Here is a 26236-nt window from a genome sequence, read left to right as displayed (position 1 = left end):
GCCAACGCAGAGAAAGCATGTAAACCCTCAGCAGAAATGGAAGGTCCCTTTGACTTGGCAAGAAGAGACATCGCAGAGAACTCAGAGGAGGAGGGGAAAGCGGGGGAGGACAGTTCGACAAGGTGTCTGATTCTTGGGGGTGAGAGAGGTACCGTGAGATGATTGATGTGTGTGGCCTGGTCAGCGTGTGCATTTGGGGTTTCCCCCACCCGCCTGCTCTCTTGTCCTACTGGGAAAACCGGGCGCCGGTATGCTTGGCCAGGAGAAGGCCCTCACTGCTCATTCTCAGGGAAGTGGAACCCCGTCATGCTGAGCCCCTGAGCTCCCAAGAGAGAAGAAGCTGCCTGCTCCTGGAAAGACTCACGGCCACAGTCCCCACCCGTGCCTCCAGTGCTGCCCCATCGGGCTGTGGGTCAGTGAGGGACGTCGTGTCTCCTAGTGGGGCCAGCCCTATGGTCCTCTCTGTGCATTGCTGCTCGGAGCAGGGATATCGTCCTCAGGGATTGGTGGGCTAGGATGTGCTCCACTCTCTCTTCTTCCCCCTTCGTTTGCTCCCGTGTGCTCGGATCAGACATGTCCCTCTTCCCAAGCTGTAGCTTCAGTGCTGTCCTCTGAAGTGAATTCTTCTGCGGGGAAGGGGTATTATCCATGTAGTTTGGATTGGGGCCGACCCTGCAGACCTCTCTATTGGTTCCCTGCTTCATGCTGTGTGCTGAATTCACGTCTTGGCACGCTCACACTGGGCGAAACACTAAGGGTGTGCAAGAGAGAAGCAAACAGAGCAAAACAAGGAAGTTGTTGGGGAATCCCAAAAATAGACTTTGGGGCCAGGATGGGCACCCTATCAGCTCAACATGGAAACTCTCCTAAAGGTCAACAAGCAAACCTGGAACTATTTATAGACTTTTCTTTTTTGCCATTGCTTTTATTGTTGTTGTTTTCTATTCTTTTGCTCTGCCTTGTTTTTGTGCTTATTATTGTCTCTGCATGTCTGTCTAGATAAGATAGGCGGGATAAACAATCCGGAGGAGAAAACAACGGACCAGCAGTTCCAGGGGAGCATGGGTGAGGGGGCGGTGGGGGAAGGAAAGGGGGTATCAGCCAACCCAGGGACAAGGAAACAACAAGTGATGCAAAACCAATGGTGAGGAGGGTGTAGGGGGCCTGGAAGGGTGTGATCAAGGGCAACGAAGCCAAGAGGAATTACTGAAACCCAAATGAAGGCTGAACATGATAGTGGGATAAGAGGAAATCAATAGGAAATAGAGGAAAGAATCAGAAGGCAAAGGATATTTATAGAGGTCTAAATGCAGGCATGTACATATGCAAATATATTTTTATATAACGATGGTGAAATACATCTATGTACATATATTTATGTGTTAAGTATTAAGGTAGCAGATGGACATTGGGCCTCTATTCAAGTATTCCTTCAATGCAAGAATACTTTGTTCTAATAACCTAGCATTCTGTAATGCTCACCTTCCTGACATGATCACTGAAGACAAAATGGGTGCATAAGCAAATGTGGTGAAGAAAGCTGATGGGGCCAGCTATCAAAAGATATAGCATCTGGGGTCTTAAAGGCTTGAAGATAAACAAGCGTCCATCTAGCTGAGAAGCATCAAAGCCCACATAGAAGAAGCACACCAGCCTGTCTGACCACAAGGTACAGAAGGAACCAGTCATCAGACATCAAAGAACTATAAATCATATCAATGGCTGCCCACCTCCCTGATACGATCAATGAAGACAAACATGTGCATAAGCAAATGTGGTGAAGAAAGCTGATGGTGCCGGCTATCAAAAGATATAGCATCTGGGGTCTTAAAGATTTGAAGACAAACAAGTGACCATCTAGCTGAGAAGCAACAAAGCCCCCATGGAAGAAGTACACCAGTCTGTGTGATCATGAGGTATCGATGGTATCAGGTATCAGGCATCAAAGACCCAGAACAAAAAATAATATCAATGAAAATGAGGGAGAATGCAGAGTGGGGACCCAAGGTCCATCTGTAGACCATTGGACATCCCCTCACAGAAGAGTCACAAGGAGGAAATGCCAGTCAGGGTGCAGTGTAACACTGATGAAACACAACTTTCCTCTAGTTCTTTAATGCTTCTTCCCAACCCCACCCCCTATTATCATGACCCCAATTCTACCTTACATCTGGCTAGACCAGATCATGTACACTGGTACAGATAAGAGCTTGAAATACAGGGAATACAGGACAGATACAGCTCCCCAGGACCAATAATGAGAGTAGGGATACCCGGAGGGTAGGGGGGAGATGGGAGAAGAGGGGAACTGATCACAATGATCTACATATAACTTCCTCCCAGGGGGACAGACAACAGAAAAGTGGGTGAAGAAAGTCAACAGTTGCAATGTAAGACATGAAAAAATAATAATTTATAAATTATCATGGGGTCATGGGGGGAGCGTAAGCTGATACCCAGCGCTCAAGTAGAAAGAAAATGTTTTGAAAATTATGATGGCAACATATGTACAAATGTGCTTGACACAATTGATGGATGGATGGATGGATGGATGGATGGATGGATGGATGGATGGATGGATGGATGAAGAGCCCCCAATAAAATTATTTTGTTAAAAATTCATAGCCTTGGAACCCCCAGGGGTTGGTCTACCCTGTCCTGTGGAGGCGCTGGGAGTCGGGATTGACCAGTGGCCATGGACGAGCCCTGGAGCTGGAGGCGCTGGGCTGACAGGGGTGATGGCCGGAGCCTGCAGGCAGTGACTGCACTGTTGGTCCATCGCCTTCCTGCATGTCATCTCTACCCACCCTCATTGGTCACTTCGAACTCAGCATCACCTGGGGGACATAGCCGGACTGCCCCACCAAGCTTCCAAGGTTGTCCTTCTGCCCAGCAGCTGAGGGCCTCGTCGTCCTCCTGGGGCGTGGCCAGTGGGTCGGATTCACTGATGTGCTCGTTAGTGGTGAAATGCTTAACCACTGTGCCACAGGGGCCCCGGGTTTCCAGCCCTCAGAAAGAACTCGCTCTTTCGGCCGTAGGGTCGATTCCAACTCACCATGCCCGGTGGGTGGAGCAGAGTGGAACTGCCCCTGTGGGTTTGAGACTAACTCTTTAGGGGAGCAGAAAACCTCACCTTTCTCTCTTGGAGCTCGGCAGCAGTTTTGAACTGGCGGTTAGCAGCCCGGCGTGAAACCTCCAGGTCTCCCCAGCAATGGCAGGAAGCCCGGGCCAGCGCTGCCCTCCCTCCCAGCGGGTGCTGCGAGACAGAGAGGGAGCAAGTGAGTGGCGAACAAGTCCTTGAAGGTGGGAGAGGAGAAACAAGACAATAAAACTTAGGGGACAGCAGGAGACACGTGCAGAAAGAGACACCTGCCTGGAGACACCAGCGTGGCTTCAAGTAACAGAGGAAACAGAAAGAGAGGACGGAGGGAGCCAAAGGTGTAAAATGCTCCCCTCCCCCATTGAGAGACCCCTGTTGATACCAGGCTCTTTAGAGCCATGATTGTTGGATTTTATCATTTAAAGCCCAGGGGTGAGGAATGTCCATCCCATGAACGTGTAAAGCCGAGACACCACGGACACTGGCTAAAATCACCCACCTCCCCAGAGAGAAGCCGCTCCGGCCATCACGTTAGGGGGAGTGAATTGAAGGTTGACCGGCAGGACCTAAGAATGATGCTGTGAATAGCCAAGTCTGTGGGGACAGGTGTGAGAGAGGGTGGCCCCGGCAAGGAGGCGTCTTAGTTCCACGCTGACAGACACACAGAGTCAAGAGCCGCAGGTGGCCCAGGAGCTGGCTGAGCAGTAGCTGACCTTGGGCCGCCACCACAGCTCAGCTGGGCCACAGAGGGAGGGGTGCGCCTCCCAACACCTGGTGACAAACCTCAAGCCAACCTTACCCCACATGCCTAGCCTGAGGACCTTAGCTGGCCAGTCCCCTTTCTCTGGGAGAAGCTGTGTGGGTGGGTCCCAAGGAGCCAGCTGTCCACCCTGGGAAGTGTCCCAGGGCCTCCAGAGCCCATCGACATGTCACAGTCACAGGGGCCACAGAGAGGTGAACGAGTGTGGCCTGAATCTGCCCCCGGCAGGACGCACAGACCCCATTATCCTCAGGTCCCATTCTTGGCAGCTAGTAACGGGTCACCGACCCAGAGAGTAGTCGGGAAGTCCGGGTAGACAGCTGCTTAGAGTCCCCAAGACGACGCTAGGAATCTTCGCTAGAGCAGACAGCCTCAGCCTCCTCCCTCGGAGAGGCCAGTGGGTTTGAACTGGCCACCCTGCAGAGGACAGCCCAATGCTTGGCCGTGGCCCTACTCTACAAACAGTGTCTCTGGGAGGAACAGAGCTATCTTGGGCCGCCCCCAGCTGGAGGGCAGGTCTGGAGTCCCAGTCCATAGGACTAGCTGGGGAATAGTGTGTGTGTGTGTGTGTGTGTGTGTGTGTGTGTGTGTGTGTGTGTGTGTGTCAGTAGGGCGGGGGTAAAGGCAGGGCTCTGGGCATGGGGCCAGGCAGTGAGTGGGGTTGGTGGTCTCATCTGTGTCCCCCGCATAAGACAGGCTGGAGGCCTGGCCGTTCTTCCCTGAAGTCATGTCGCCCGTCCAGAACCTGACCCTGGGAACTTGCAGCCTGGACCTGGGGGTGCAGAGCAGGCCTCCGCCTCCACAGGGGTTGCTCATGAGACTGTGTCCCCTGTTCTCCACAGGGATGCCAACCAGGGGCCCTGCTTCTAGTTGGGGCAATAACGGAGACCAAATGTGTGAGAGCCATGAACCAGCCCAGCTGAACCCGGTAGTTCTTTGGGGGGGGGGGTCTCTGTTGGTCTCTGGGGTTCCCCGAGGCCTCACAGGGCCTGCTTTTTCTCCCAGGGTCTCTCCCGGAGGTTGTGTTCATCTCCACAAAGCCGGCAGCCGGTGCATGTCACATCTGCCCCTTCCGCCCCCCTGTCACAGCCCCCCTCACCTGATTCCCTAGCCTATTTTAAGCCTGCCACCGCCCCCTCCCCTCAGGTTGAGAGAAGGGTTTCTTGTTCTCCCGGGCCAGGCCGCCCCGCCTGCTGGGAGCCCTTGTCTGGGAGAGCAGGGCGCATGGGCCTTTGTGTGGGGAGAGGGGAGACAGACAGAGTGATGATTTAGAACCGGAGCGCGCTCCTTCTCCGCCTTCCTTCTCCCTTTGCTGTCCCGCGTCTACCAGCTGTTTCCCATCACAACTGGTGTTTGAGAGACGTTGCAACAATGAGTGTATCAGTATCACAATTAGTTTCACAGGCAGCTAATAACTTCCTTGCCAGCGGTGCCTGAGTTAATCGGGACAGCCCTGATTTATAACTCTTTGTCCCCAGGGGCCTGCTCCTCACTCCCTCGGGGGCTGCCAGGGCTGGAAAATCACTCCCGAGGACCCCTGAGGACCAAGGCTGGCCAGAGGAGGCCCTGACCCTCAGCTTCCTGGCCAGGCCAGGCCCCCACCACTGACTGGGCCACACCACCCATGGGCAGAGCTGCTCTGGTACCGCCAGAGCCCTGGGCAGGTCTGGCCTAAGGCCTGCGGGGGACAGGGAGTTGTCGGGGGTGTCTGTCTGGCTCTGTGACCGGACAGGCTGCCCGTCATTAGGGGCGGCGTGGCAGCGTCCGGTCATTTGTCTTGGGGAGTCCCTGCGGTGAGAGGCCTCAGCCCTTTGCTTGCTCAGCAGCTTTGCCCTAGAATCGTCTTCTCTTCTCACTGAAGAACTGTCCTGCAGGAGAGCGAAGTGGCTGGCTGGGGGTTGAAGGGCTGGGGACGGGGCGAGGAGCTGTAGATGGTGCTGAAGCATTGTTTGTGTGTTAGGGGCTTCCTGGAGCTCCTGGACCCATAGACCTGGGGGGGTGGGGTGCAGGCAGAAGAGGAGGAGGGGCAGGTCCTGTTTGCTGCTGCAGCTCTGGGGCCTGCAGGACCGTTGGCTCAACTCAGGGGGCCGTGTCTGGCAGTGCAGACCTGTGTTCCTTCCTTGGGGTCTCCAGCTCCCTGTTCCTTAGGGTACCTATCCCCTTGGGATCTACAGCTCCTCCCGGCCTCCAGCTCTCGAGCTTTGGGGAGCGGCTCAGCGGGCCTTTGTTCTGAAATGCCTCTGGCTGGATTTAACCCCCCCGAGTTGGTTACCAGCCCCAAATGCATTCGCTCTTCCAACCACTAGAGCAGCGGTTCTCAACCTGCGGGACACGACCTCTTTGGGGATTGAAGGACCCTTTCTCAGGGGTCACCTGATTCAGAACAGTACCAAAATGACAGTGATGAAGTAGTGACAAAAATAACTTTCTGGCTGGGGGGGTCACCACCACACGAGGAACTGTATGAGAGGGTCGCAGCATGAGGAAGTTTGAGAACCAGTGCTCTCGGGAACTTGCCACCGTTTTGCTTTTTCAGGCTGTGGAGTCGGTTCTGACTCCTAGCAACCACGTGGCAGTGTAAAATTGCTGCCACCCCACCCCCTGTGGTGCTGTGGGCTGATCTGGACGAGGAAGCAAACCACGGGTCTGTCTCCTGCAGCCTCTGGTGGCGCCCACACCCGTCTTGTCCTGGGCAGCGACTGTGTCCACTGACTGCCCAATCTTATGTCTCAAACCCAAACCATTGGTCATCAAGTGGGTCCTGACTCACAGCAGCCCTGCAGGACAGAGCAGAACTGCCCCAAAGGGGCTGCAAGACTGGAATCTTCACTGGAGCCACGGAGAGGAAGAAAAGGGGTCTCCAACAGTTCTGGGGAGCTCATCCTCTTTTCATTCCGCCTTCCATGAATTTTTTGAAGCCCCCCCCCCCATACAAGCCACTACCGATGATAAACACACAGTCTATGCCCAACTAAGGCTGTCTTCAAGTCGAGCCTGTGCACCACGGGGGACAGCGAGGTGTGCTCCTATCTGTCTTCAGCCAAATCCTGTGGGTGTGTGCCCTGGCGGCCCAGTGGGTGACTCATTTGGGCTGCTAACCACAAGGTCAGCAGTTTGAATCCACCCGACACTCTGAGGGGGAAAGGTTAGGCTTTCTATTCCCCCAACGATTGGCAGCCTCAGAAACTCAGCTGTGAGCGAACATAGAAATGCCTTGAAGAAACGCTTCCAGTACGGAAAATACCTTCAACATAATACAAGGGTAATGACGTTTCCATACAGGTGGCAAAGCAATACCCAATTCTTTATTATGAACCCTGGGATGAACGTGAGCTCTGGCTTTGCAGGCAGCAGGAGTCCCTGGACTGGCTGGTAACTCAACGGATGTGCCATGGCGTGGGGTCAGTGTGGAAGCACGGGGCCCATTGTAAACAGTGGGCATAGCAGTGAGTGGTGCGGAGCAGAGCACCCTGAGAAGGTGGCGTGAACCCAGTGGCACACCAGCCCCCACCCCCACCCTAGACATACAGTGTGCAGGGCCGGGGCACGCCCACAGTCCCCCCAGGAGGAAGCCTTCCACTTGTCAGAGGCCCAGGAGCCTGGGGAAAGACAGTCGATGGCCTGACCCTGAAGCAGCTGCCCAGTGGAGTGGCCAGTCCCCTGGCCCGCAGGCCATCCTGGCCATGTCTGAGCAGAGGAAGGAAGGACACCACCGGGGTGCAGTGCAGTGGGGTCCCACACACAGGGCCACTCCATGTGCCCGCAGTGTGTCCACTTTGTAAGCCTGAGGTTCTCAGGACAAAGGGCTGGCCCCAGGATGGAGCATGCGGGGCATGCACAGACGCCAGAACCTGTAGGTGCCCGGGACACATAGGAAACGAGACCCTCCCACAGCCCCCCAGAACCCTCTCACCAAGGGCTCCCAAGACTCCACGTGCCATCGACAGCCACTGCCCCCACCCAAGGGTGTTGCAAAGACAACCCTTCCAGACATGCACCGCAGTAGTGACAGCAGGAAGTTGTGCTCAAATTTGCGTGAGGCCACATTGCTGTATCATTACTCACTCATTTCGGTGAGGCCAGCAGCCCATGTGGGTGTGACATATGTGGGAAAGTGTGCCTGTGTGTGGTGAGTGTGTTAGGGTTTGTGTGTGATGTGTAGTATGCGTGCTAGCATGTGTATATGATGTGTGTGCTGAGGTGTGCTCATGGAGTGCGTACCTGTGAAGACAACATGGGACACCCCAGGGTAATGAGCTCTGTCTGCAGTCTCTGCCCACGCCCAGCCGGCTCCCCTGCTCACTGGCTCTGTGTCCGGGCTGCTCGCCATTTCTTTGGCATCACCACGCAGGACAACGCATGCCTTCCTCCTGTGTGCGCTCCTTCTGGCTTGCTGCGGGTCCTCTTTGTGCAGAGACTTCAGCATGGATGGCGGTCATTCAGTAGCTTGTCTGTCTATGAAGTGGGCCACTGGTCACAAGAAAGTGATGCACAGACTCTTCCTAAAATTATCTAAGGCGGGGAAACTAAGGTGGCCCTCCAACTCCCGGGAGCTGGAGGCAGCAGGGGGTGCTGGTCTCCAGTTCAGATCTGGTCCCTTTTTCCTGTGCCACTGGAGACTGGCCATGTCTGGGTACTCAGACCCGTGCTCTCTGCCCGATCATCAGGGTCGTGGACGAACCAGGAGGCAGCTGCCCATCCATCTCCCCGGACATGTTGATGTGCTCTCTTTAACCAACGACAAGGAGCTGTTTACAAAATGGAGTGTCAGGAGCATTGTGTGAAAAAGCACTTACGGGGAAACTTTGATCTTTCTCTGCAGAGCCCGGAGGATCATGGTTCTGCAGTGGGGGCCTAGGGGAAGCTTCCCAAGAGAGCGGGGGGTGAGGGATATTTATTCTGGTAGCATTTAGGAGAAGGAAAGAAAAAAATGGTGCATGAAATCCCTGAAGGCACTGTGACTAGGCTCCCAAAGGCCCCGGAGACCCCCAGTCCTGAGGTCTGCAGAGCTGATAGGGACCAGATCAGAGCCTATGCCCCCCTTTCCATGGCTGCTCTGGTTACTAAACTCAGAGGGAAGAGGCCAGAGAAATCCCCTTCTCTGTACTCCCTTCAGGTCTCAGGACACAGAGGCAGCACCAAGAAGGGGAAGGAAGGAAGGAGGGAGGGAGGGGGAGAGGGAAGGAAAGAAGGGGGAGGGAGGAAAGAGGGGGTAAGATGGAGAACAGCCTCTCAAACTACTAGGGTTTCCACACCAAAAAGCTCAAAGAAAAATGACAAAGAACAATTAAGGAGCCAGAAGAATTGTCCTTGGGAGAGGTCAGAGGGCAGGGAGATGAACTCAGAGTTGCAGGCCTCCTGGTGAGTCTCTCATTCATGAGAGGATGCATGTGGCTCACCTGGGTGGTCCTGCCCCAAGATAAGACTTTTAAAAAAATCATTTTATTGGGGGCTCATACAACTGTTATCACATCCATACATACATCAATTGTGTAAAGCGCATTTGTACATTCATTTCCCTCATCATTCTCAAAACATTTGCTCTCCACTTAAGCCCTGGCGTCAGCTCCTCATTTTCCCCCTCGCTTCCTGCCCCCCTCATTAATGAACCCTTGATAATTTATAAATTATTATTTTGTCATATCTTACACTGTCCAATGTCTCCCATCACCCACTTTTCTGTTGTCCATCCCCCAGGGAGGAGGTTATATGTAGATCCTTGTAATTGGTTCCCCCTTTCTACCTCACCTTCCCTCCACCTTCCTAGTATCGCCACTCTCACAACTGGTCCTGAAGGGATCATCCATCCTGGATTCCCTGTGTTTCCAGTTCCTATCTGTACCAGTGTACATCCTCTGGTCTAGCCAGATTTGTAAGGTAGAATTGGGATCACGATAGTGGGGAGGGAGAAAGCATTTAGGAACCAGAGGAAAGTTGTATGTTTCATCGTTGCTACACTGCACCCTGACTGGCTCGTCTCCTCCCCAAGACCCTTCCATAAGGGGATGTTCAGTTGCCTGCAGATGGGCTTTGGGACCCCACTCCGCACTTCCCCTAATTCACAATGATGTTATTTTGTTGTTGTTCTTTGATGCCTGATACCTCATCCCTTTGATACCTCATGATCGCACAGGCTGGTGTGCTTCTTCCATGTGGGCGTTGTTGCTTCTGAGCTAGATGGCCACTTGTTTACCTTCAAGCCTTTAAGACCCCACATGCTATATCTTTTGATAGCCAGGCACCATCAGCTTTCTTCAGCACATTTGCTTATGTACCCGCTTTGTCTTCAGCAATTGTGATGGGTAGGTGAGCATTATGGAATGCCAGTTTAATAGAACAAAGTGTTCTTGCATTGAGGGAGTACTTGAGTGGAGGCCCAATGCTGGATGAGACATTTGAGGCTATCTAGGATTTACTCTTCAATCCAGGTTCCTCGAATCTCACGGCTGACCTTGTTTAACAAGACCTTAGCTTGCTTCTTCTGGATACATCAATCAGGAGGGCCAATTGCTAGAACTTCATGATTAGTGAAGAAGAGGGGGAAGGGGGAAAATCCTCCATGAGATGGATCATCCCAGGAGCCACATGGGATAGAACAAATCAGAGAGCGTGGAGATGGTACAGGACCGACTGGGTAATGTTGTGTGTATATTGCAACTAGGCTCTCCATGAGTTAGAGCCAGCTCAGCAATGACTAACAAGCCTGATTCTGTCTGGGAGACCCTATCCACAAACAGACGAGCCTGATTCTATCTGGGAGACCATTTCCATAAGCAGACGAGCTTGGTTTCTGCGAGAATCACTTCCTGTAGAGTCAGCTGTCTGACAGGCCCTGCACATGGACCTTACTTCATGGAGCTTCCTAAGTTCTCATGGGGCCAACCGCCACCTTCCCTGGACATGGCCCAACACAAACAGCAAGAGGAGCACACTCTAGTCCTTCATGGAAACATGTTCACTACATTCCTGTTACAGGCTCAAGTGGTAAACCACAGAGAGCTGAAAAACACCTGGCAAAGCCCAGAAGGCAAACAGAAGGGCCAGATAGTGAGACAACCCCACCCTTGAGAAACCTTGGTGGGAGAAATAGTCACACCTGGAAAATTGCCAGGAGTCCAATGGGCACTGAAGAGCCAGAACCAGTGAGAGCCAACAGGAAGTACTGACCACCAGCGGAAATAAATGAGAGTGGGACCATGCCAGGATGAAGGCCTTGGGGGTGGAACTTGACTATCTAGAAAAGGCCAGAGTCACTGCCTGCTCCCACCTCGTCTCCACAGTGAGGTCCAACAAGGTGGCATCTCCCCACTACCACTCATGACTAGGCTTCAGGGAGCCTCTCTGACTGTCTGTCCCCAGCACTCAGCTACGTGGACGCCTCTCCCTCATGGTCTGTTTCCATCGGCACCCACTTACTGATGCCCTCCTGCAGGATAGCCTGGGCTCCAGCATGCCAAGGATCCCAATGGTGGCAGGAGCTAACTCCACTCTCCCTGTTGCCCATCCGTGCACTGTGGAGCCAACTCAAGAGCAACAATGGGCTGATCACTGATGCTGTTTTCTGGCTGTCGTGTTCAATCTAGCAAGCATGTTTGAGGCCACTGGCATGCACACTGTGTTCTGTGCAAACGGAGCATACAATAGGACAGTCCTAAACCCTGCCCTCACAGAGCTTCAAATCCAGTAGAGAAGACAGAAACACACGTGATACGACGTGGAGACAAAATGCCCTAGGGAATGCACATGTCCTGTGACTTGAGAGGAGAGCCATGCCCAGCTGACAAGAACACAGTCAGAAAGGGCTTTGCAGAATGGAGGCCTTTTAGAAGGTGTGGCCCCAACATGGACCAGCAGAGATGCGACAGAAGGAAGAATCAGAGGGAAGTACTGGGGGGCAGAGAAGGTCATGCCGCTCACAGAAGTCGCCTGTGTGGAACTCAATGTGATGTGTCTGTAAGGAGAAAGTTGGCTTCCTGGGGCTGCTGTAGCAGTGCCCCCCAGGCTAGCTGGTTTGTGGCCAGCAGTCCAGTGGGCTGGCTAGGAGTTTTGCCAATTAGACACTCCTGGGTAAGGGGAGGGTGGGCCCAAACCTATCAATTGGTGTCAGAAGCCTTTTTGTATAAGAATGAGGGACAGTTGGTATTCTCTGTCCCTCTGCCTTCTTGCTTTCTGGACTCTGCCTGCTGCCCAGGGTGGCCTTACACAGGCCCCCTGACCCTGGGAGGTTTGGACACCCTGCCAAGCTTCCACCGCCATTGGATCTGCATGACTCTGCACCCACCAGCCTCTGAGCTTCCCTGGGCCGATTTCTGCTTTCTGCATCATCCACCCGCAGCTACACGAGTCTGAAGACGGTCCAGGCTTGCATGAGACTTATGAACTAGAGTTGATTGAACTCTCCCGGGGTGTCTTGAGATAAGGATCACGCTTGATAGGAAGTTCTTTCTTGTATGGACAGGAGTGCCATGACCCAGCCTCACACATCCAGCGTCCACAGGGCCACTTTGGGGCAAGGAACCTCACTGGTCTTTCCCAAGTGGTGGGAGTGGCCCGAAATCCTTGGCTTACAGCAGCATCACGCCAACCTCTGCCCCCATCTTCACCTGGCTGTCTTCCCTGTGTGCCTGTGTCCACACGTTCCCCTGGCAGCCTCCTCTAGGTGTGTGTGTGTCTCTCCAGGTATCTATTGGTCCCTTTTCCTGTACTGACACTCTTCATGGGATGAGGGCTCACTCTAGTCCAGGGTGACCTCATGTTCACCTGAATCCTCCAACCCTCCCTTCGCTCATGGACTCTCTTGTTGGCCCAAAGTCTGCCTTTATAACCACGGGGAAAACCCTCTGTCGATTGTTTCACCAAACGATGACACACCAATGGAGAGGGTCACGGCAATGCATCTGCCCGTTTGCCAGGGCAACCTTCTCTCTTGGCAGTTTGTCCGACATGTGATGCCGACACTTGACAGCAACTGTGACGTGATAATGGAATCTGGCCGCGATTGGATGACCTTCCGCGGGCGGGTCTATGATGACGAGAGGCAGCAGCAGTGTCCTGGTGCAATCTGACTGTGACCGAGGGATGTGGCCATCCTCCGTTTTCACAAAATGCCCATCTGTGCCTGACGACCTGGTCTTTGGAACCGAACCATGTGGATAAGCGGAGAATATGTGTATTTCCAAGGAAAGGCATATTCACGGGCGCTGAGACTCTGGATTTCAGCAGATCCTGTGGGGGGCACAGTCAAATCACAAACAGGAGTCTCAGAAACCAGAGTGGGCCCACCCGGTGGGCCCGCCCTCGCTCAGGAGCCTGGACCATGCTGGGGAGGCAAAGGGCTGACGGACCCTGCCAGAAGCCTGTCCCATGGGAAACCAGGCCAGAAAGGCCAAGTCCCCATCAGAGGAAAGTCCCTTTTTCACCATTGACCTCTGACCTTCGGAAGGGGGTGGACTGGGAGACACAGGGATCGCAGGAGCGGTTTCTTCTGGCAGGCCAAGCACACTCTCTTGGTGACGTGTCCAAGCCACTAGAGGTCAGGGTAGCTGTCTGCAGCTGTGGGATGAGGAAGTCCTGAGGGTGGGGCTGGGAACCTTTGTCCACGTGGTACCATGATGCCCGCAGTGGCCAAGGCAAGCTCAGTGTTTATGAGGTCTTCAGAGCCTCAGCACTGCTGCCCAAGGTGAGCCAAACAGCCCCTTAGGGAACGCTGGAATGATCCAGGGTGGGGGGGTGCTGCAAGAGCAGATACCTACACTTCCTTCTGGATGATGGACTATAGTACAATTTTAATTTCCAGGAGTGCTGAGTAATTTGTTTTCTAAAAAGAGGGGTGGTAGGAGGAATTCATTTGGGAACCTAGGGTCTAGATAATACACATGGAAACCACAAAACACCAGTAAGCCCTGGTGCAGTCCACACTTCGTTGTACTCTGACCCCACCTCCCCCCAAGAAAAGTCCTTGTACCAACGGCTGGGGGCTAAAGCTTCACAGTGGGATTTCTCAAACAAGCACAACGTGTCCTGTCAAAAGAACCCCGATCCTTTCCACCCGTGACATACAGCCTAATGCACAGTCTGGTAAGTGTCAGACTGATAACCATAGGTCATCGGTTCAAACTCAGCAGTCGCTCTTCTGGAGAGAAAAGAGGCTGCCTGCTCCTGTAATTGTTGCCATCTTATAAACCCTATAACTTCAGTTGGGGGGTGGTGTTGGTTTTGGGTGGTGGAGGTATGGAGGGGGTCACTGGTTGTGGAAACAGAGTAGTTTGGTAAAGTTTCAAAAGAATGCACACACGGGGAGCGATGGAACCCACAAATGGGTAGCCTTTTGTAAACCGCTACTATTTGGGACTACAATATCGTCTCCAACATCGCCTGAACCCACCCCACCCCCCACTCCCAATGGGGAAGGACTCTATTAGCACCCTCAGTACTACTCCACTCACAAGGGCCTTGCCCACCTGCCATATGCCCCGCCCCGTTTCCCTGCAGAGAGTTACAGGGGGCGGGGTGTTATCTCTGTGTCGAGGTGATCTGTTAGAAGACATGCTATGAGGGATGGCTGGGGGTACGTGCGAGAGAAGACCCCGCGAGTGCTCCTGAGTGTGATTTACACCGGAGTGGGATAGGGGTCTCAGGAAGACAGATCTTAACCCCCAGCATTTCCATCAAGCTTTGAGGGAGCACCTGAGTCAGGTAGGGCCCCTCCAACAGGGCCTGGGAGGCCAGATTTACCCTCCAGCCCCTCACAAACCCAACAGCAACCAGCCGGCAAAGCTGCTTCTCCAAGTGCTTCTGGGAGGCTGGGCTGCAGGGGTGGTGTCCCTGCTGTGTGAGTCAGATACCAGCACAGCTCCTGTGGGAGCGGGGGTGCTGGCAGGGGACCCATTGGCTCTGAGGGACAAAGGCGAGGGTAACCTCTGCAGTCGTGTTTGGTTTTGATTGGAAATGCAGTGAGTGTTACAGAGAGCTTGAAGCCCTCCAGCATGACTGGGTTCTAGCCTCTACGTGGGCAAGAGCTCGGCTGCTGATCCAATGGTGGCCAGTTCAATCCCAGCACGGGAGAGATCAAGCGACCTGTTTCTGTAAAGGGGGACAGCCTTGGAAAGCCCACCCTGTCCTACAGCGTTGCTGTGAGTCAGGACGGGCTTTGGGTTTGGTCTCTTGTTTAGATCCTTAGTGCAAACAGCTAAGGAGCTCAGTGTTGACCCAAAGGTTACAGGTTCAAGTCCACCCGAGGGGACCTTGGAAGCAATGCTTGGTGATCTAGTTTGGAAAACCCAGCCTCTGGAAGCGACCTCAGATCTCAGTTATCCTCTGAGGCCCGTGGGGCAGGGCGGGCGGGGGGAGGGGGGGCGGGGCATGAGTCTGCACCAACAGCAATGAGGGGACAAGACAACAAGCAGAGAAGTGTCCCTACCCACTTGGTCATTTGAAGAGCAGCTGGGGGAGAAAACTGGCACTCACGGCCATAGTCTCACAGGGCGGCAAAAGAGAGCCCGGCATCCTCTTGCATCACCAGCCTGTGGCCCGCTGCCTGCTCCTCTAGGGGGGCCTCACTGGCTGCCCTGGCCCACTGATGGCAGCCATCTTGGCCTCTCCAGAGGCGCCCAGGCCTCTTTGTGCCTTTGAACAAGGAGAGGGGCTCTCCGCACCCCGTGTCATCATCCTTGATGGAGACACTGCAGAGCTTCACAGAGGGACCCGCCAAGGCCACTCTGGTGCTCCCAGCCAGGGCAGCCTGCTCACCCCCCACAGCAGCTGAGCAGTACCAGTGCCATCTTGTGGTCAGAGCCGGGACCGCCCTGCTCCCAGCTCCCCCATGAGGACCCCAGCTGTCTGCAGTGTGCAATCCTGTCCCCTCACATTCGTCACGAGGAACAGACATCTGGGGCCGGGGGCCATTCCCACCCCACTGGCGCCTTCTTGTCCTACTGGGCCCCAAAACCCCGGCCTGCCAGTATTTCTCCCACCACAAACCTAGAACTGAACGCTGTCTCTGAGGCATTCAGAATGCCTTAGGGATGGAGCCCACCAGAAGTCGGGGGCTGCCTGGATTTCCTGCAATGGTTGTCCTTGGTGCCTGACTTATTTGGAGGGCATTTCCCTCCGGATAATGTGCTGTCCGGTTGCCCGCAGCACTGCCTTCCCTCCATGGCTAAGCCACATGCCCCCGTGCACCTGGCCCACGCTCATCCTCAGGCCCTTGGCGAGTTCCTACCTTTGGGCCACAGTGAATAGTGCTCCAAGCCACGGAGGGCAGGCGTGTCTGGGGAGGGTCACACAGACACATGGTCCACCCTCCCCAGTGCTTGAGGATCAGCTTTCACGCTGTTTGTGCACCCCGTTCTGGTCTTTTGTGTTCACGTGGCTTTCGGGGGTGTCTTCTCACCCCCAATTCTAGGGGTGACTGTGTGCTGCGTCAGAGAGATTGAGACCGAGAGAAAATCTGATTCACTCCGTGACTGCCCACAAGATTATACCGAATGTGACACCCGTATCTCGTGTGCGGGGCCCACAGAGACCCTGGGGGCTGTGGTTTGGAGTGCCCACTCCTTTCCAACATGATTCAAACACCACACGCCACACTTTCATGGCAGTGATCTCAAAGGCAGCGCTGAGCCACGTGTATCACCAGGGCAGGTCCCCTCACTACCCTAGCCACTATTGCTGTTCTTTCTCAATTTCTCTTCTGGACACCCCTGCAAGGAAGGGCTCCGTGTCCACTTGTTTGGATAAAGTTCACTGGGAATCAGACAAGCCAGGCAGCTGGCTCCCACTCAGCACCAATGCTGGGACTGTAAGAACGAAACCAGGGACACCCCCACACACATAGCCCCACCTTTATGCAAGGAGCACCCACCTCGTGCTGTCAAGTTCTCTCTCTCTCAGCAAGCTGAGGGCACCCAGCCCCACAGGGCAGCAGAACCAGAGGGCCTGGGACTAGGGGGACTGTGAGTGGATGTTCATGACATGAGGAGGCCCAGGAGGGAGGGACCATCCCACCCACCCTCCTGGATGTGCCCCCCCACGCACCCTGACTCTCTCCGTATGAGCTCCCTCACCCCGGTCTCAGCCCCTCCTGGTGCTGGGAGCACACACCTGCCAGCCATTGGTAGCTGCCCTTGGAGTGCCCAGCACATGGGCTCCACCTGGACTCTGTCTTCCTGTTCCTGCCCTGGCACCCTCTGCACTGGACCAAAGTGGGGGAGGGGTGCCCCAGGGGAGGTGAAAGACCTCTGTCTATCAGGTTTCCAGAGACAGGTGGGTGTGGTGGGAGCCTGGCCTTTCCCCAGAGCTAGGTCTGAGAGGGACAAGACATCGCTGGGATCAGCTGTGTGCACACTCAGCACGTGGCCCCTGTGTCAGCCCCAGAGCAGCCGGGCCCCTGTGACAGTCACTTGGGCCTCCTCTGAGTCGGCATGGGCTCAGTGTCAGGGAGGGTGCTTGGGTTCACCAATTCCAACTCGTAGTGAGACTAGATCCTACAGGAGCAGACAGCCTCACCTTGCTTCCACGGAGCGGCTGGAGGGTTTGAACCGCCAGCCTTGTGGCTAGCAGTCCAGTGCTTACTGGACTACACCACCGGGGATCCTATTTCCATCCCCTGGGCAAGAAAAGCTGGCTGTTGAACTCGAGAGTCCTCTTTGAAGCCATCACGTACGTGTTCTGTTCACCACACTCAATTAAATCCTAACCCACATCTGCAAAAGAAATGCCGATGGGATCCAAGCATGTTTATGATTTCCACAAGCCCCAATTCCCCGCAGAGCCCCTGTCATCTGGCCTCTCTGTTCGCGGGACCCCAGGGGAGGCCCGAGTCCGGCCAGGCCAGCGTGGAGCTGCTACTTTCCACTTCCGTTGCTTCCCAACCACGCTCGACGTGACGGTGGTGGTCCCTTCTTCTGCTCCCCACATGTAAAGGAGCCCATACGCCGGGTCCCTCCGCCCTTGGGTACATGTTGAGAGACCCATCCTGTAGTCCATTCCCCCGCATCTGGTATTCACAGGGGAACTCTCACGTGTGAACCTGAACTCTCCGGGTAGCTGGGCCGACTAGAGCCCCTCTTGGAAAACGTCTGAGTAGAGTCTTCTCGCTTAGCTGAAAGGACTCACTGGGCCCATTAGGTGAGGAGCATGCTGGTAGGCAGCTGACGGGGCATTGCAAAGAAAATGCTGGCAGCCTGCGGCCACATGGACACCACCATTGCCTAGTCAAGGCTTTATGTGTCCAGCACAAGGGCAACCATTGTCATGATCCATTGACAAATAGTCCATCACCATGAGCAGGTGCCCAGCCTTTCCAATCAATGGCACCCTCCGCCCTCACCTGCTCCCCAGCCGTGATGCCCAGTAATGAACTTTGGTCTCGATGTGTTTGCTCACTGGAGACACCTCATAGAAGGAAGATCATACTCACTGGAGAAATGGTGCTAGAGCCAAGTGTGGTGAAGAAACCAGATGGTGGCCGGCTATCAGAAAGAATACTGTCTAGAGTCTTCAAGCTTGTCTTCAAAAGTCAGTCATCTAAGCGAAGCGTCAACTAAGTCCACGTGGAAGAAGCACACCAGCCTGTGTGACCCAGTGATTCTAAATAAGAACGACCAAATCCGAAGGAGGGAGCGGCATCAGAACTTAAGTTATGAAGACCCCATTTGCAGAAGGCTGCGGGTGACAGGGGAGGGCCAAACTCCGTGTGTAGGGTCCCCATATGGACTCACCCTCCAGGGAGTCCCCTCTGACCGTGTCCAGGGTGTGAAGACCGTGCGCTCACACAGAGAGCATTGAAGTCCATTACGGCCGCTGCGGTGAGGTTCAAATGCTACACCTTGTATTTGTTCTCCCTGTGACCCATTTTTAAGTTGTTTCAGTTTTTAATATTTTCCGCTTTCTTCCTGGTGGAAGTTTTCCTGTTTTGTTCTGTCATTGTTTTTTTTTTCCTGTGTGACTTCTTTTTTAAAAAAACACTGTTCTGACATTGTTACTAAGCTTGTTTGCTTCCTGTTTGTATTTTGTCTGATTTTCTGTGTATTTAATCCATGATAGGTAAATCTATAGGAACAGTACCTGGATTAATAATTACCTAGGAGCATGGCAGGGGGAGGTGGGGGAATGGGGAGCTAAGGACAGGTTTGAGAAGAAAATGTGCGGAAACTGATGGTCCTCTTAACACGACTGAATGGCTAAATCCTATGATGGGGGAAGCAGACGCCAGTAAAACGACTGTAATATAACAATAACAATGAAAACAGCTCAGAGGTCCAAAGGAGGATCGTGGGAGTCATTTGTGTCTGGCTTTTTCCACTCTGCATCATCTTCCATGGGTTCATGCATGTGGTAGCATGGACCAAGACGTCACTCCTCTTCCTGCCTAGGTGAGATTCTGTTGGATGCACACCTTCATCTGTTGACGCACTCATTTGTGGATGGGAATCTGTTTGGTAGCCTGACTCAAGACTTCGTCGCTCTCTGCCTAACGGATGTCCTGCTGCCATATCTTCATTGAATCCTCTCAATTTTACCTCTCTGTCCTCCTGCCCAATGACTACACAGAACTCACAGACAAAAGTCATGATCAAAGGGTTTATTCAGGATGCTAACAAGTCCTCACACCAGAGAGACATTCTCAGGGTTAGCTGTTAATCAGGACATGCCACAAAGTTCAGTCAAGTCTGTTAGTCAATGCCTGCAGAAGCACACCACTCAGCTGTCAGCCTCAGCCTGGAGGCTTTCAGCCTAAGCTCCATGGTCAGCTAACAGACAGCTTCTTAATGAAGTGCCCAGAGGTACCCCACTCCAGTGAGCCTCAGTCCAAAAGCACTCAGCTTCACTTCCAGGGGTCAGCAAGTCCAACTTCCCCAATGGAATACCCAGAGGCAGCCCGCTCTGAAAGCCCGCCCCCTGCACCAAAGCCCTCAGCTTGACTTGCTCCCTGGGGCTTGGGAAGGCCAGCACTCTGCTCCATGCTCAGGCTCCTGGCTCTGCTGCTGCTTCTCTCTGAACCCAGGAAGTTCACTGTGCGGGCGTCTCAGGGTCCAGAGGATGCGCTCTGCTCCTGGACCTTGCTGATAATGAGATCCCTCCTCCTGCTTCTCTGAGGGCTCATCTGATCTACCGCAGGATGAGTCACCAGGGACTCCTGTTACAATCACTCCCAGGTGAATCCTATCAGTATCTTGCCCCACCTTCTTATCAGATCTGTGCAGGGAAAGGTCACATGATGGGCCTTAGCGACTTTGGCTGGAAGAGCCACTTCACATACCTCGCTGCCTCTGCAGCTGCCTTCTGTTTGCCATGGAGCTTCTGGCTTTGCGGGTCAGTTCTGCAGCAGGGATCAAGATGGACTGTCTTCCTAGCCAAGGATGTTCTCCTGTGTGCAGACGTGGCCTTGTGCACATCCGCCCGCAGTGTCCGCTCTATCGCGTGGTTCCCGTGACTGAGGCTGCAGTGAACGTGCCTGGACATGTGTCTCTTTGAGCCACTGCTCTAAGTCTAAGAGTGGGATTTCAGCCAATATTTGGCAAATGTTGTGTTCTATATATTTCTTAACAAGTAAGCCCTTTCCCACCTCCTCCAGGCACGCTGCTTTGGAGTCTACCAGGGTTGGTGTGGAAAGAGAAGGGAGAGAAGGGAGCTGGGCAGAGCAAGCAAAACCGAAGTAAGCGTCTTGCTTGCACATATTCAGTAAAGCAACCACCGATGTTCTCCAGAAATGGCTCCTGGCGTCACCTCTGAGCTTGCCTGTCCGGATACAGCCTCTCCTCCCGTGGCTTCATTTCCTAACACCCGGCTAACGGGATGATAGATGGTGAGGTCACTTGGGCAGTCGCCAGTAGCTCTCTCCTTCTGTTCGGAGACCCGCATTCAAATTTGAGCCTGTGAAATGGCTCGGGTGATCTTAATTTGACAGTTGTCAACATTTCAGAGACATTGCCAAGTTCATCCAAATGGAAGGCTTTGATCAGGAGAGGTCGTGTGTGTGTTCACGCGTGCGCGCGTGCCTGCACGCATTGAGCCTGTGTTGGGTGTAACGGAGAGTTGCCAGTCTGAAGGTGGAGAACACACCTGTGCACCGCGTCCAGTCATCTCTCATTAGCAGCCTCCACTTGCTGACTTCTGTAGGAGGCACAGAGACCAGGGCGCGGCAGCTCCAGCAAGTCTGGTCCAAGAAAGGCACAAAATTTACAGATGAAAATGTGTGGGCTTCAGATTTGACCAACGAAACACTAAACTCTAAAATTAAGATGGATATAAACTTCTAGAATAAATTTTTTAAGAATGGGGGCATACTCCTGAGCAAGTCGGTTCAGACTGTGAGGTGCTCAGCCCACGTTTTAAGACAAACAGCTCAGTGTAAGTAAATGTTGAAAAAAAATTCACACAATCAGCATCAGTAGAGAGAACAATAATGCTTGTGATGATCCCCATTATGAAAACAACAGCAAGACGTTCCGGACGTTCCGGCGCCCCCGGCCTGAGAGAGCTCGTTTGAAAATGGAGCTCCTACTATGGCAAGCAGAACTGATGGATATAAAATGAAAATGTGTTTTTGAAAAATGCCTGGGGAAAATGTAGGATGAGGGAGTTGGGTTGTTGCCACTCCTTTGTGCTGCGACGTGCTGCCAGGCACACTCTCAAGGTCATTGCTATGGGTGCCAGGGATAGGGAAAGGGAGATGTTTATGAGACTGTCTTCCCTCTTGCCCGGTTTCAAGGATCGCGATGACTGGTTCTCGAAACTGAAGTCCTGCCTAAGAGAACAGATTGATGAGAGCAAGGCATTCTGTGATCACGGCAGTTTGGAATGGTATATTGCAAATCCCTAACAAGTGCTTGTGGAATGAGTAAGTGGAGGTCGAATTAGCAACAAAAGAAAGAAAGAAAGAAAATTCCTACAGTTTCATAAAGCAAAAAAGATATTCTTTTTAAAAACTGAGTTACTATTTATCATGGATACAATGCTACAAATTATTTCCAAAACTGTCACCAGGTAAAAATGTGTCGAGTTCATAGATTAAGCAGATGCCTCATGTTGGCTCTGAGGCACTATAATCAGCTGATTGGAACTGAGCAAACTTCTGTGCAAGGGTCTTGAGTCTTCTGAAATCAACACGAGGTCCTACGCAGCTCGGTCTAGCTGACCTCATATCCACCTGTGTCTTCTCGTCCCACCCTCTCTGTGTCCCACGCTCACTCGCTGCCTGTCCCATGCTCACCACAGTGGGCTGCCGGGTTCTCTTCACAAATAGTTTGAGCACTGCGCAGGTGCATCTGAGAGGTGAGGACGTCCCCTTCCTGCTTTCACACATGGACTCACCTGGGTGAATTTGGGGTGACTGGATTATTGTTAGAATCACTCTTCCAGAATGCTTCTCTTTCTTGTGCTTCTATTCCAGGGAAAGCCGGGTTGTGTTGAGAACGAAGAATCCCACGGAGGGCTTCTGCATCTTTAGAGAACCCAGGTGTCCTCCCAGACGCGGTTCAAGTTTCACGCTGATAGGAACATTCGTTTGAGGGAAGCCAGGGATAACGTGGCTTCAGGATGTTCAGCCGACCTTTCTCTCAGCAGCAGACCAACCAGCAAAAGAAGACGGAGTACGCTCCCTGTGCTAGGAGTTTTGCATGTTAGAAATGGAAGAGAAAATCGAGCCCCGTCCTACTATGAACTATATAAATCTGTATACTAGTTTCCGGGGAATGCTGTGTTTTAATTAAACCACGTAATGGTTGTAGATTCGAAGCCATCATAAAAGTTACAGAGAACAGAATAGAGTTGCTTCGTCACTTTACCCACTTTTGCATCCTCTAGCTTTGCACGGATTTGTTTGACGTTTCCATTTCATCTAACCAGTGCTAAGCCGCCACTTTGTTTTTCTCTTGTTTACTTGTTTCTTTGTTGTCTTTTCCCTCACTTCCTGTGGTTTGCTTGAGCATTTTTATGGAATTCCACTTTGATTTATTTATAGCTTTTGTTGCTTCTATCTTTTTGAGTGTGGTATTCTTGGGGTCTACTTCGTGTACCATACTATTTAACGATTCCATCCTACTAAGAGCTGTGCCATCACCATCACAGCCACGTTCAGGACATTGTCTTCTCATCCTCAATGTGGTGAGCAACCCACTTCCCTCCGTGTTCCCCCGCCAGGCCCCCAAGCAGTCATTAATCCAGTTACTGTCTCTATACATCTATCTATCCTGGATTTCATTTACAGAAAGCCATGCCAAACACAAACAGGAAGCAAACAAACAAACAACAGCAATGACTAGACAAAACATAGGAAAACCTCAGAGAGCAGAAAATATTAAAAATGGAAACAACTTTAAAATGGATCCAAAGAAAGATCAAATGGTAAGGTATTACATTTGAATCTAACTACATCTGCCAAAATCGGATCCACAGTGTCCTCTGTCTGATAGTGAGAACGTTCCCCTTCCTCGACTAGGGTCAGAGGGGATCCCCCAGAGGCTTACCCCACGTGGGAACCCTGCAAATAGATTTTGGGCTTCCACTGTCATCCAAAGCCTTCTGCAAAACGGGTGTTCACAACTGAAGGTCTGATACCATTCATTCCCTCCTTTGGATTTGGGTTTTATTATTTAGAACCCTTGACTCACAAGGCTGGTGTGTTTCTTCCATGTAGACTTAGTTGACACCGCACTTAGATGGCTGCTTGCTTTAAGACAAGCCTTTAAGACCCCAGACACTTTTTTCCCTAATACCTGGGCACCATCTAGTTTCTTCCCCACTCTTTGCGTTAACCCCCGTATCTTCAATGATCCCTTCATGAGGTCATCAATCAGTGCCTTGCCATAAGACATGATTGTTCTTAGATTGGGACTAGAATGAAGGGTGAGTCCAAAATCCAGTCATGTATCTATGGTTTACGTATGTCTCTGGTTCACTTTAGAGACACCATTATTGTTTTATTATAAAGAACATTCCAAATTATTCCCTTGGAACATAAGGTAATTCTATGGATAGTGTCATTAATTTGGTCAATCGTATCAAATTCAAAATACTGTTGAGAAAATGAATTAAAGAAGTGTAGGCCGGCTTCAGCCCAAAGCATATGAATTGTTGACTTGCACAGATTAAACTCTTAAGTGATTGGACACAATTTGCACAAACAATGGGGCTGGTGATGGGGTAAAACTCTCCATAGCACTCCCCCACAAAGACAGAACCGCGCCTGCCAGACCAATACATGTCATAAGAAAGCAAGGAGGGCGTTAAAATAGTAAATATATGGTCATCCCAGGCCACCACGCATGGTCACCCTCAAAGAAAGAGATCTGAACCGAAGTCCAAAGACCACCGATTCCACCAATTCCATACCCTTGGGATAGCAGTCATCTGCTTCTTCTCACACGAGAGTGGAGTCCTGAAGGAGCTTTGGGTTTGGTGGTGACACTGGCTAGCCACAGGTGGGTGGTTCGAACCCAGCAGCCACTCGCAGGAGAACGGTGCAATGGTGTGCTCCCATGAAGACTTGGAGTCTTGGAAATCCCGTGTCGGGTCACTGTCAGTTGAAATTCGCTAGCTGGCAGTACAGTGGTGGTTCCAGTGTGCCTCTTGGTAGAGCATTGGGAGTGGTGGCTCTGGACGCCCTGTGATCCTCCATCCCTTCTCACGACTGGGCCCGCATTTTAACAGTTCAAGTAAACCCGGAATGTTTCTCCCTCTTGATGCCTCCTCAGTGTGGTTGACAGTGTGGTTGACAGTGTGGTTGAGCCTGTTTCACCTCGTAGCCACTCCGTGTGTCACCGCGGAACTCCTCCAGAGGGTCTCCATGTTGGAATCTTATCAGACGTAGATCACCTTCTGCCCCGGAGCCGCTGGATGGATTCAAACCATCAACCTTTGGATTAGCAACTGAGCACTTAACCAGGATGCCACCGAGGCTCGGCCCCTTTGCCTTACCTTCTCCTGTTTTAAAGTATTGCTAGTTTTTGCTTGCAGGACTAGTGTCAGTCACTTAAAGGTTTACGCTGTACAAGTCCACAATCCAGGTATTGTCATCTAAAAACCTGTCCCAGCCTATCCTTCTTACAACAGTGTTTTCAATGATGTACCACTGGCTAAATTAATATACGATCAATAGAATTGCCATAAGCCCCGTGGGGCGACTGAGGATGCTCCTGAAGACAATGGGGAACAGGGCGGAGCAGGAGCGTGTATAAACCATAACTACAGGAACGGGTTCCACAATTAGTGTTTAGGATATGACCCTGCTCAACATTTGCCTTCGTGAAGAGAGCACTGGAGATACGGGGCTATGGGAAAGTGTGGTGAAGAAAGCAGATGGTGCCGATGCAGACGCAGGTAAAATGCGACATCTGGTCGTTTGTTCTCCCTTCGACCCGTTTTGCATGTGTTCTAGTTTCAGTCTTTCTGCTTCCCTTTCTATTGAGGGTTTTCTGCTTCATCTTGTTATTACTGTCTTGTGTTTGCATGCTTTTCTTGATATGAACTCCGTGCTAGGTAAATGCACAGAGACGGTGACTTGATCAATAGCAAGGGAAGTTGTGGAGAAAGGGTAGCTAACAACAATGAATACCAGAAAGAAGAAAGTTATCTAAAGTTGATCGCGGTGATTATTCTGCAAGTCTTTTCAATCTGTTTTCACCATTGAAGGGCATGGCATGAAAATTATATGTACATAAAAGTGTTAATGTTTTAATTAAAAAATTAAGTAGTACTGCTTAACTATTTCCCTCTATCCATTGAGTGCCAACGAGACAATATTATCATTTTTACTCCAACTCGAGAAGAGAGGCTCTATTTTTCCTCCCTCTGACTTGTTCACTCTTCCTTCCTGGTGTCTCGAGACTCCTCCTTTAGCCGTTGTTCTGGGTTCTACACTACCGGTAGTTTCGTTTCCTTTATGTGAACGTCTCTAGCTTTCCTCTGTCCCTGGGGGGTAATTTTACTGGCCACATGATCCAAATTTGACCCTTATTTCCTGCCAGCACTTGAAAAGGAGTGCCCCTTCCTTTGGTCTCCATTCACTCTAACCTCGCCCCTTCTAGGTGACGTGGGAGCCTCGCACCGAGTCAAGACTGTGTCCGTCTGTGATGTTCAGAAATCTGACCATGACGTGTCCTGTGTAGGCTTCCCTGAGTTTATTCTATTGTGGGTCCACTCCCCTTCTTGAGTCTCTAAGTTTATGTCTTCTGGGACTCCGGGGCCATCGCTCCTCAAGCGTTTTCTGAGCCCACCGTCTTCCTCCTCTCCTTGCAGGGCCACAATGACACGCTGAGTCTGGTCGGTTCTGACTCACACAGCGACCCCACTCACGCAACGAAACAAAACACCATGCACACAACTGTTGTCATGTATGAGCCCATTGCTGCAGCCACTGCATCAATCCATCTCAT

This window comes from Tenrec ecaudatus, chromosome 15 (assembly GCF_050624435.1).
Source record: "Tenrec ecaudatus isolate mTenEca1 chromosome 15, mTenEca1.hap1, whole genome shotgun sequence".
Classification (NCBI taxonomy): domain Eukaryota; kingdom Metazoa; phylum Chordata; class Mammalia; order Afrosoricida; family Tenrecidae; genus Tenrec; species Tenrec ecaudatus.
Note: the sequence above shows the minus strand (reverse complement) of the source record.